Source organism: Mesoplodon mirus, assembly GCF_964341445.2.
Source record: "Mesoplodon mirus genome assembly, chromosome: 5".
Lineage (NCBI taxonomy): Eukaryota > Metazoa > Chordata > Mammalia > Artiodactyla > Ziphiidae > Mesoplodon > Mesoplodon mirus.
In genome coordinates, this window is record NC_138980.1 from 161185060 (window position 1) to 161197122 (window position 12063).

At 34.2% G+C, this 12063-nt stretch overlaps 1 pseudogene across 1 annotated transcript; it reads right to left on the reverse strand.

Annotated features, from left to right (window-relative positions):
- Window positions 1-9836: 9836 nt before the first annotated feature.
- On the reverse strand, window positions 9837-11319 carry LOC309805415 (hsc70-interacting protein-like; annotated as a pseudogene). The gene has a single exon. The product of its transcript is annotated as a hsc70-interacting protein-like (transcript).
- Between the last annotated feature and the right edge of the window lie 744 nt (window positions 11320-12063).

A 12063-nucleotide genomic window follows, 5' to 3' on the forward strand; every position in this document is an offset into this window, starting at 1 on the left:
AAGATAAAATATAGTGGATAAAGGGGCTTATAAAATGATATGCCAAATTTGGAACACACTGGAAGCAAAGTCAATGAATAAATACAAAGAGGGGACAGAAAAAAATTGCAAGGACATGAATGTTTGTGTTATTTAACTCATGGGGGGAATCCTTTCACAATGTGTACATATACCAAATCATCACATTGTACACTTTAAATGTCTTACATTTTTATTTGCTAATTATACTTCAGTAAGCTGGGAGGCTGGGAAAGGTGTAGATTAAAGGGAGGAGTTGGGGTCAATTCAAGAAACTCTCTGAACTTTCCTGATGTGCCTTTGCCTTCTTGGATTCATAAAGTCCGACTGGGGCAGTTCCTTTTTGAAAATGAAGATTTGCCATGGATTCCTGTAAGCACTTCATCACAATGCTCTGATTCAGCTACTCCGATGCAGCTAACACAGCACAGCAGCTACAGTCCATTGTCCCCTCACTGTTTCTAACCATTTCCGGTCTTCTGGTACCTTCTCATTCTACATTACTTCTTTATTTCTTAGAAGTGCCCTTTTCCAGAGTTTCTTAGCTTTAGGTCCAAAGATACTGTCCTAGAGATATCATCTGTCAATAAGACTGTTCTTTTGCTTTCCACTTAATGAACCAATGAATCACTGCATGCCAAGTTTCGGTTCTTCCAGCTTGGATTGTTTACACTGTGTCAAGATCTACTTCTTCACAAAGTGCTTCTGCTGTATGATCTCTTCCCTCATTAAATCCAGGACCTGAGTTTCAGCTTGACTCTACTGGCTGGTCCCAGGATAACTCAGATTCTTTTCCAGTGTGCCTATTTTGAACCATGCTAAACATCATATTAGGGATCTATGCCGCATGCACATGCTTGCAATATGGTTTATGATAAGAGAGACGGCTTTTAAATAAGATTGATTACACTGAATGACAACATTAACTGTAGCTCAAGAAGCAAAAGAATGGTGATCAGAGATACCACCGAGGTTTTTCCAGTGTATAAATAATGACAATACAAAATTCATGCTTAAAGCTAGAAAAGAACAGCGGAAAAAGCATAATCATAAATGAAGCACAAAAGAGGATGTGGTAAATTTTTTAAATCACATTCACACCGTAAGTTTAAATTATAGGACTTCAAGGCAGCTATAGTTATCTGATGTACTTAGCAAATATATTTAGGTAGGAGCATCTGTCAGTTTTTCATGCAGCTCATTGTATGGAATATCTTAGCATACTAATGAGAATGGATTTTGGAATCATGTGGAATCAGGTGGACGTGGATTTGGATCTAGATTCTGCTTTCTACCAACTACATAAAGTCGGTGATAAATTAAATTCTCTAAATCTAAATTCCTCATATGGAAAATGAGATTATGATAACTACTTGTATGAATAAAAGTTCCCAGTTGCTTGCAAAGCAAATTCAGGGGATTTGTGCAGAAAATAAGTTTATCACAAGAATTTGGAATTGTTTGGGCGGGCTGAGCATTACTGACCCAGGAACACATCTCCAAACACATGGCAGAACAAGGCAGATTAGAATTTTAAGACTGCTCTTGTTAGGATAATGGCTGGAGCATGCACAGCTGAGGCTGTGGGCACTGGAAACTGGGCTTGTTCTCTGTGATTGCTTCCACTGCTACCTAAGGTCATGTGTTTCTCATTCTTTTATTAAAAATAAAACTTGATGGTGAATGAAACAATGGTAATTTAAAGGAAGGTAAGTGTAGCAAAAGCAAAGACATCTCATCAGCTAAGTCTTCTCCCACCTAATTAAATTGTCTATATCAATAATGTCTCAGTATTGCTCTAGCTGTCTCAATATCTCTATAAATATCTTAAGTGCTTTAGAAATATGATAACAATAAAAATTTTGGTGAGATCTTTGAAGGTGAAAATATTTCTTATTGGACTTGAGTTTCTTTTACATCATAGCATTTTCTATTCCTGTGTTATTCTATTTTGGAAAAAGAAAAGTCATTACCATTTCAATTTCAGGTTGAGGTTTTTCTGCTTTTATTTCTTTTTTATTAATCTTAATAAAATATATAGCAAGACCTAGTTATTTATGGACAAAACAAGTAGTGAAAAATTCACAACACATTGTGGTAGTGGTTAAGAAATGTAGCCTTGCAAATCTCTAATATTTTGAAATTATACAATACTTTAGTTTTATTTTTTTAACTTACTCTTCTGAATTAATACATCAGAGTACAATAAGTGTAGTTGTGACTAGTAATTTTTATTGGAGCTTCCTTTCATTATAGTAAGTAAGAGCATAAAAATAACTGAACATTAGTCAAAAGTAGATTACACATGGATTTATGTAAAATAAGTATATATATATATATATATATATATATATATATATATATATGGAGTCCAGCACAAGTCTCACTGGGCTATGATGATCAACATGTCAGGCAGAGCTGCATTCTTTTTGGAGACTCTAGGGGAGAATCTCTTTCCTTGCTTTTTCCAGCTTCCTGAGTTTGCCCACATTCTTTGGCTTATGACCCTGCCATCTTCCAAACCAGCAATGGCCCATCAACTCTCTCTTATAATATATTACTCTCATACTTACTCTTCTGCTTCTGTCTTCCATGTTTAAGGAGGGCAGAAACTGCGTCCATTTAGTCATTGTGTCCCTGAACAGTTCTGGAGGTCAGAGGTCCAAAATGGTTTTTATAGGGTCAATATCAAGGTGTCAGCAGGGGTTTGTTTCCTCTGGAGGCCCTAGGGGAGAATCTGTTTCCTTGCCTTTTCCAGCTTCTAGAGGCTGCATGAGCTTTAGAGTGACTCCATGTTGGAATCAGTGTTCAGTCATTTACTAGTTGTGTAATATTGGGAGGTCATGTCATCTCTCAGAAGCTCAATATATTTGCCTACATAATGGAATAATAGTAGTATATACCTCAAAGGACAATGACTCAAACAATGGAACCCACTAAAACTATCGTGTAGATTTTTCCAGAAGTGATTCCTGAACCCACTTCCAAAGATTTTGTTTTTTTAGATCAAGGATGCTTCCCTGAATTCCTATTAACAATCTACACACCACACTTAGAAAAACACTATCAAATTTTTTCAAAGGGATATTTCTATTTAAAGATGTTTAGAAGAACACTATGCAAAAAAAACTCAGAAAACTGGTAAAACTATTACTATGATAATCAATGAACATGTGTATGTCTGTGTGTATTTATGTATGTGTGTTTACAATAATTTATTACTTTTAGCTACTCTATTTTTTGAGATTCTATATAGTAGATGCACAATTTAGCATTAAGCTGAATCATTATTAAAAACTTAGTAATTTTAATCTTCACATTTTAAAAAGTTTTCAAATATGAAGGTAGATATTAATGACTACCTTGTCTGTGACAATTTTAAGCACTGTAAAAAAGATTTTGTTCTTATGATCATAAGATGATTGGAAGATTTTGACACCAATAAAATAGCTGAATAATCTTGTATAGAATAAATAAATGCAAAGATTGCAGGTACAAGTTTAAACAAAAAACAAAATGCAATTGACCTTAAACTAGAGCATAGATTCATTCTCATGCTATAAAAACCCTGAGACTTGACATTGAAGAAAATATGAAAGCCTTATAATGTTGAGATTAAGAATGGACTTTAATTGTATTTTTGGAAGTTGACTAAGGATATAATTATGAAAAGAATATTTTGATTTTTAGTTCACCACAGTCCTTAATATAGAAACTTATTTATGATATTGTAAACTAAACAATAAAAAATTCCCATACTCTTAATTTTTTCTTTAATATTTATAAGTAAAATTAGCCTGCAGCTTTCCTTTTTGGTATAATCTTGATTCAGTTTCTCAAATAACTTTGGCATTGAGCCTCTAAATATGTCCAAGAACTTGACTGTCAAAATTTCTGGGTGAACTTTCTTTTCTTTAATATTATTTCCTATATCTTCTGGGATAATACAACTTACAAAAAGAGATAAACATTGACAAGGGGAAGGAGTTTTCTGGTCACCTGAAGAATAGTTTTCCCACTTCTAATTAATCACATGTCAGCCACTGGGCATGTGTAATTAATGGCTCGTACCTCCAAAGCTATAATGTATAAATACATTGCTAATCTGGTTAGAGAAATAGTAGCATGCTGATGATCACTGCAAATGAGAATGATTTGCTAATCCTGTTTTTAACTATTGAAGGCAGTGTATTAACTGATGTCAGTATGAAAATTTCAAAGGGATTAGTTGGAAATAAAATACATGGAATGATGCAGCATAAATATTTGTTTACACATATTCATATACACATTATATAGAGATAAGATCAATTTAACTGCATTGCATGTTTTGTTTTACTACAGACATTACATAGACACAATAAAAATAGGTAGAAAAATTTGGCTTCAAATAGCTGCTGTAACTCCTGTTAACTATGGAATTTAATAGTTAACTTCTTTGAATTGTCTTTTTCACAAATGTAAAAGAAGAAAGTATAATTCCAACTGTAAAGATTTTTCAAAATAAGTATGACATTTTTTATTTAGTTTTTAATTTTGAGATATAACTGATATACAACATTAAGTAATTTTATTTATTTTTTAAATTGAAGTAAGTTGCCTTACAAAGTCGTGTTAGTGTACAGCACAGTGATTCAGATATATATATATATATATATATATATATATATATATATATATATATATATATATTCTTTTTTGATTCTTTTCCCTTATAGGTTATTACAAAATAACACTGAGTAATTTTAAAGAATACAACATGTTGATTTGATACATTTATATATTACAAAATGATTTCCACTGTAGTGTTAGCTGGTACCTCTATCATGTCACGTAATTATTTCTTTTTTGTAGCGAGAAAAGTTAAGATCTAGTCTCTTAGCAGCTTTGAAATTTATAATACAGTTCTGTCGATTATAATCACTATGTTCTGTATTAGATTTCAAGAACTTATCTACCTACTGGTTGCAAGTTTGCACCCATAAACTGCATCTCCATAATATCCCCTCCCCCTAGGCCCTGGTAACCACCATTCTACTCTCTTGTTTTCTGAGTTTGGCCTTCTTAGATTTCACATACAAGTGATATTAAACAATATTTGTCTTTCTCTGTCTGACTTACCTCACTTAGCATAATGCTCTCAAGGTCCTTTCATGTGATCACAAATGGTAGGATTTCCTTCTCTCTCATGGCTGAATAATATTCCCTTATGTGTGTGTGTGTGTGTGTGTATATATATATATATATATATATATATATATAGTCATTCTCTTAATCTCTTCATCCCTTGCCATACACTTAAATTATTTCCATATGCTATTGTGAATACTGCTGCAAGAAACATGGTAGTGAAGATATATTTTCAATATCTTGTTTTCATTTCCTTTGGATATACACTCAGAAGTAGAATATTTAATTGGAAGTTCAGCCCAAGGCAACAGATAATATTGATAAGATACACCATGGTTACTTGCCAAAACAAAATTACAAGTCTTCAAGCAACATACTGAAAACTAGCTACACCACTCTTAAAACTGTAACCCATATTAAAGATATAAATAAGGGTTATTGGAGGATTTGGAAGATAATTTATCCATAGAGAGCTGCTGATTTGCTATGAACTTTTTTCTCTACAATTTTGGAAGGTGGGGGATTTCCCCCCAAACTCAGAATTAGAGAGAAAAGCTTAGGATATAGCCCACTCAGGAAACAGGATATAAGGCTACTGCAGTTGGGGTTGGGAGATCCAATGGGCTAGTTTTTAACACTTTTCAACTGATTTTAAAATTTGAGAAAGTGTGTTTAGCTGCTGAAGAAAACACAAGGGACGCGGCTATCTGGGGACAGATTCTTACTGCTTGAGTGTGCTTCTTGTGGAGCACAATATAGACAATATGTGAGGGACAACTAGTGCGAGATCAAATTAAATCCTGCCCAAAATGGTACTTGGAGGAGCAAGCGACTTCAGTAGGAAGAAGCTGAATGTATCATTGCATTCCTGGGAGTGCATTACTAACATCGACAAGTGAGAGATTTCTAATGACAAAAATGTCTCCAAAGAAGACATACAAATGTTGCCTCAAAACAATAATAAATAAGTTTTATATGTCATCTGGATGAAAGATTGAGAAGCCAGTTTTAAAACTGCTTTAGTCAAGTGAGAATTTACTGTTATTCCTCCTTCTTCCTCCCTCTCTATTTCTACTACCCTGACCTGTTAGAAATAGGAGCTAGTTAGTTAAAACAAAGCAGGTAGTTGAAAATTGGGGTTGGGGAAAAAGGATTTTTTACCCCCTTCCCATGTTTTAGGACTACAACACTTTGTCAGCTGTTATTCATGAAGAAGACAATATTAAACTAAAAATTCAGAATGCTTAATGAACTAGACATTTTATATTACTGAAATGAGATTGTTTGGCAAATTTAACCTGATCTAAGGAGCAAAGAGTAATCAGAAAAGTTATCCATGGCAGGTTAAACTTAGCCCACTGAATAAAGTTAGAGCAACAGTAGAAGAAATATCTTTGCACTATCATTTAAGCCTACCACTTATGCTTCTGCAATATACTTATTTTATTGCAATAGAATTATGTTTTTAAAATAAAATATTTGTCCCTCCATTTTAAATCATTCATTTGGACACTGAAAATTTTGTCCCCCAAATATTTTGATCCTGCTATTTTAGTTTTCCTCACTGGAAAGAATGGCAGTTACTGATAAATGATATAATTAGGATTAAACATTTTGATCATAAAAAAATAACCTAGTTATCTCTCAAGATTCTCACAATTTTCTCACAGATTAATTTAAATCAGCAGCATAATGATAATAATTATTACAAGTATAATTTCCAAACCATACATTTTAGTGACTAAAATGGCATCAATAACATTTGCTATTTATTAAAAATTGAGGAAAGAATCAAATCAGAACTTTAAAATTTAGATTGGCTACTTTGATCCAGGAAAATTGAATCTGAAACACAAATAAGAAAAATATTATTGTAGTATTTATTGTGACATTTTGTAAAAACTAAGTATAATGTTTAGGTTGAAAATAATTAAAACAAACTAATTTAAATTAACATTAAATAATAATGTATGAGAAGTATGTTTATCCATATAGAAGTATGTTTATCCATACAGAATACTAATACTATCTTGGTAGTGAAAGTTTCATGATGGAAAGTAATTTTTTAATAAAAATTAATCCATAATATTGGAAAGGTTTTTGGTTTTTTACTTAATTTGTATTCATAAATATAAAAGCATGTTTTATGATCAAAATATTACATCCCAAATCCTGGCATCCAAATAGCACTATATTAAAACATTGCAGGGAAAACAGCATGATCAAAACATTTACTCCCCTCTGTACATATATCTAAATCACTATCTAGGCAATAGTAAACACTTAACTATGTTGCTTCCCTTAACACATCCCTTTAGAATAGCATCTACATCATGTGCAGTGACATATTGTCTATCTATACCGAAATCTGACTTAACAATCATAATTAATTCCTAAAGAATAAACAAAACTATCTCATTCTGCTTGATAATGAGTGGAAATCTTTAAGTAAAGAGATGAATATAAAAAGAAAGGTAGGGCCTCCCTGGTGGCGCAGTGGTTGAGAGTCCGCCTGCCGATTGAGGGGATACGGGTTCGTGCCCCAGTCTAGGAGGATCCCATATGCCATGGAGCGGCTGGGCCCGTGAGCCATGGCTGCTGAGCCTGCGCATCCAGAGCCTGTGATCCGCAACGGGAGAGGCCACAGCAGTGAGAGGCCTGCGTACCGCAAAAAAAAAAAAAAAAAAAAGAAAGGTAGGTCAAGGGCAGCATTAAGATATGTGTTATAATAAAAAGCAGTGTAATTCACATGAATTAAGAAGCCCGAAGTTGATATCACTTTTGTTTAATAAATGATGTTCAGTCAGATGTTTTATTTGTACACAGAGTGTGAGATTCAGGGGATAGTTCTCAACATATAAGTATTGTTTGAAACCATGTAACTAAGAGCACCAAGAAAATAATTTCATAGAAATAAGAGGTAGAAGGAATGATCACTGGTCACTCCAATAATAAGAGATGAGTAGAAGTCAGTAAAGAAGATTTAGAACACGTCACATACCAGATAGAAGGAAAGGAAGAAGAGTGTGTTAAGTGAAATGTAAGGCAAAAAGATGTTGTTTAAGGGTACAAACTTACAACTAGTAGATAAATAAGTCCTAATGCACAGTATAGGGAATATAGACAGCAATATTGTACTATAATCATCAAACCTGCCAAGAGACTAGATCTTAATTTTCCCATCACAAAAAGAGAGAATAATTATACGATGTGATAGAGGGACTATTGCTACAATGGCAATCATACTACAACATATAAATGTATCAAATTAATGTGTTGTACACCTTATATATATACACACAACATTATACATCAAATATATTTCAATTAAAAAAGGCAAAATAAGAATTTCTAAGAGAATGGATAGTGTCAGTTATCTGCTATTTATCAGTCAGGTCAAATAAAGTGAACATTGATAACTGACCATTGGTTTTAGCCAATTTGAGGTCATTGGTGATTTTTGTCAAGGGGAGATTTTAGTAGTGTAGCAGGGACAACTACAGCTGAAGAGAGAATGGGAAAGGATTTAGTGACAGACAATTAATTATTCAAAAGTGTTTGGTTGTGAAGGGGAGCAGTAATATGGGTAGTAGCTGATGGAAGATGTGGAACCAAAAATGTTTTTTTTTTTTTTTCCAGAAGGCAAATTAATAGCTTAATGTTGTTCGGCAAACATTTTTTGATTCTTTCTATTATATAATACATATTTCCCTGTATTAGTATATACTGTATCTACTTCATTTTTTTCAATGGTGTAAAAGAATCATGAAAAAAGGGCCCACTTTATTTATTTTAACAAGTTTCCTGTGGATGGACACAAGTTGTTTTAAACTTTTTGCTATTAAATGCACTGAAACACATAACCATGGCTATATTTTTAAATACATGCACATATTTACCTATAGGATGAATTTCTGAATGTAAAAATACCAGGGCCAAGATTATATATAGATAAAAAAGAGCTAATACCAAATTGTTTCCCAAAACACCTGCACCTATTTATTTATTTATTTATTTTTAAGTAATCCAATTTTACTGCAGCTGTATAAAAGTCATCCATTCACCCCAGTGTAAGATTTAAATGCATCTGCCCAAGGGTACACATTATTTAAAATGTAGTAAGATTGTTGCTGCCTTGCCAAGTACTTCCAGTCACTACCCAGGTCCTACTGCAATACTGGTTTCCCAATAGTTCTATGAAGCAAATCATTAAAAATAATAATAATAAAGCAATTAAAAAGACAAATCAAAATGATTCAGTGACCATATATCCAACTCAAACCTTATCTATTTAAATGTTACATTTGCCTCCCACTAATAAATCTTTATTTCACTCAAACTTGAACAATGACTCTTCCATACTGAAATATCTTCCTTGCCTAATTAACTCAAAGGTAAAAAAACAAACTGATTAGTAAAGAAAAATGTAGGGATTAACATACCCTTTTGTTTTAAACATTTTTAAGGTTTAAAAATTGTTTAAAGTTTTTAATTTCTAGTAGGAAAACATATCTGAATGAATACCCTAATGGCAAGCCACTGTAAAGTGTTTCAGCTGCATTTGGAGCAGAGGGGTAGGGATTATCTTCAAAGCACCCCACTTTCTTCATGAGGTCAGAGGTAACACTGGTTTGTATTATTGTGACATCCATTAGGTGATCTAAGTTGATTTTCCTTCAGCAGGGGCTTTATTTGTCAGAAGGGCATTCTGCTTGACCTCCAAATTTGACCAACAATTTACTGATGAGATTCATAACCTTTGGGTTGCTCTGATATTTTGACATATTTGCCGGGTTCTGAGCCACAACCTGGAAGGCCACCATAACTTCTGGATCCTGCATGGCTGCAAGAACCTCTGGATCACTAAGAATTTCATTGAGCCCAGGTATTCCTGCCATTCCAGACATGCCCCCTCCCATTCCAGGCGTTCCTCCAGGAAAATTACCAGGCATTCCGTCAGGAAAGCCACCTGGAAAAGAGCAATACTGAGCCCCTGATTGTCGTCTGGCTTCTTCCTCACTGGGGGCTCTCTCATGTTCTTCCTGAGCCTTCTTGACCCTTTCTATTCTTTCTTTGACCTCTCACTCTTCACGTTTTCGCTCATACTTTCTCCGAGGTTCAGAAATTTTCTGGGCCCGTGGCTGAACTTCTTTTAGCATTGCACTAGCATCTTCATCATAAGCCAGTTTACAGGCAAGGGCAAGATCATGGGCAGCTTCTTCCTGAAGGCTCAAAAGTCTGTGTGCTTTCCCTCACCACTTGTATGGCTGAGCTGAATCAGGATTGATTTCAATAGCTCTGTCACAGTCTCGGATGGCAGCATTTGGCTTCTGTAATTTGATGAAGACACTGGCTCTCTTGGCATACAGAATAACCAAACGAGGATTTAGCTTCATGGCATCTGTGAACAAGTCAACGGCTTTCTGTAGTTCACCATCATTTAGGGCATCAATGGCAGCCACTTTTCTTTTATCTTTTGCCTTATCCATCAAATTCTCAGTTATCTCTACATTTTCAACTCCCATTTCTTGAGGGGCATCAGTGTCTGGTTCAATCACATCTTCATTGTCAGTTTCTAGATCACTTTCCTCACTTGATGGTTCGTCTGTATTTATGTTTTCCTCTGCCTTCTTACTGTTTTTTCTTCCTTGGTATTTTCTCCCAATTTAGTTTTATGAGTAGCAGGTGGTATTTTACCCCCCATGCTCTCCCCCCACTCCCTCAGGAAGTGCATTTCCTCATTGTGCAGAACGCTCAGGTCCTGCTTGCACACTTTCAGAAAGACTCGAAGCTCGGTCATTTTGCGGGGGTCCATGGTCCGGAGGTGGCGGGAGGCGGTGGGCACGGCAGAGGCTACAGCCCTATTCCAGGTCTGGGTGCTAGCTCAGCCTGACTGTGTAAGAGGGGTGGCGTGTAAAGGGGGCAGTTGCACCAATTTAAATTCCTAAAACACTCTTTGCGATACATCTGTTATTCAACATGGACACTAATATAATGTATGATAAAATGTTTTCATTTCACCAATTAATTTGGTAGAAATTACATTTTATTTGTTTTTTGTAAAAGCAAGTTTGTGGATGTTTTATAGATATTTTTGATTTAAGTCTATTAAATGTCTGTTTGAAATCCTTTGGCCAGTGATGTATTGAAAATTTGTTTTTTTTTTTTCTCATTGAATCACAAAGAAAAATGTTACACATGTAGAAATTATCAGACACTGACCAAAATAACAAATTTATTTCCTGATATTTGTAATAATAAAGTAGAAATGTAAGGCAGAGGCTGACCAATGGTTTTGCCAAATCATATATTATTTATTTGAATTTGAGTTTAAAATTATATTTTCTGCCAACAAAGCAAATGTTTAAATTTTATTTAAAAAATCTAAGTGTTAAAAGTTTAGTCTGGTAATTGTGCTTGGTTTCCTGTATGAGTTTGCTAATATTCAGATTAATTTTAATATTCAGTGATTGCCTCTGAAATTATCTTCTTGGGTGAGAAGAACAGTTCACAGAGAGAAAGCTCTGATAGTTAATCAGCAACAAAAAACATTTGCAGGCCTTTTTCCTTTCTCCCAAGAACAGTATAAGCACTAGACCTTACGTGCCCACAATATGTAAGAGAATTAAAATGAGGACAGCCTATTTCCTTGGATTAAAAAAAAGAAAAAAACCCAGCATTTATTACCAGTATTAATAGTAAACTGTATAATGAAACATTTTCTCTCCAAATTTTCTCTTGTAACTTGACTCTGGAGATCTTTCTCCATAAAAAATTAATTCTAATTTTGTGTCCTCTAGTCATTGCCCTTCAGTCTGTGTGTTGCCTGTATGCTAAACTCCTGTAATTATAAAGACACCAATCATTGTTTGGTTAGGTCATACCCACAATACCTAATTTTACCTTAATTACCTC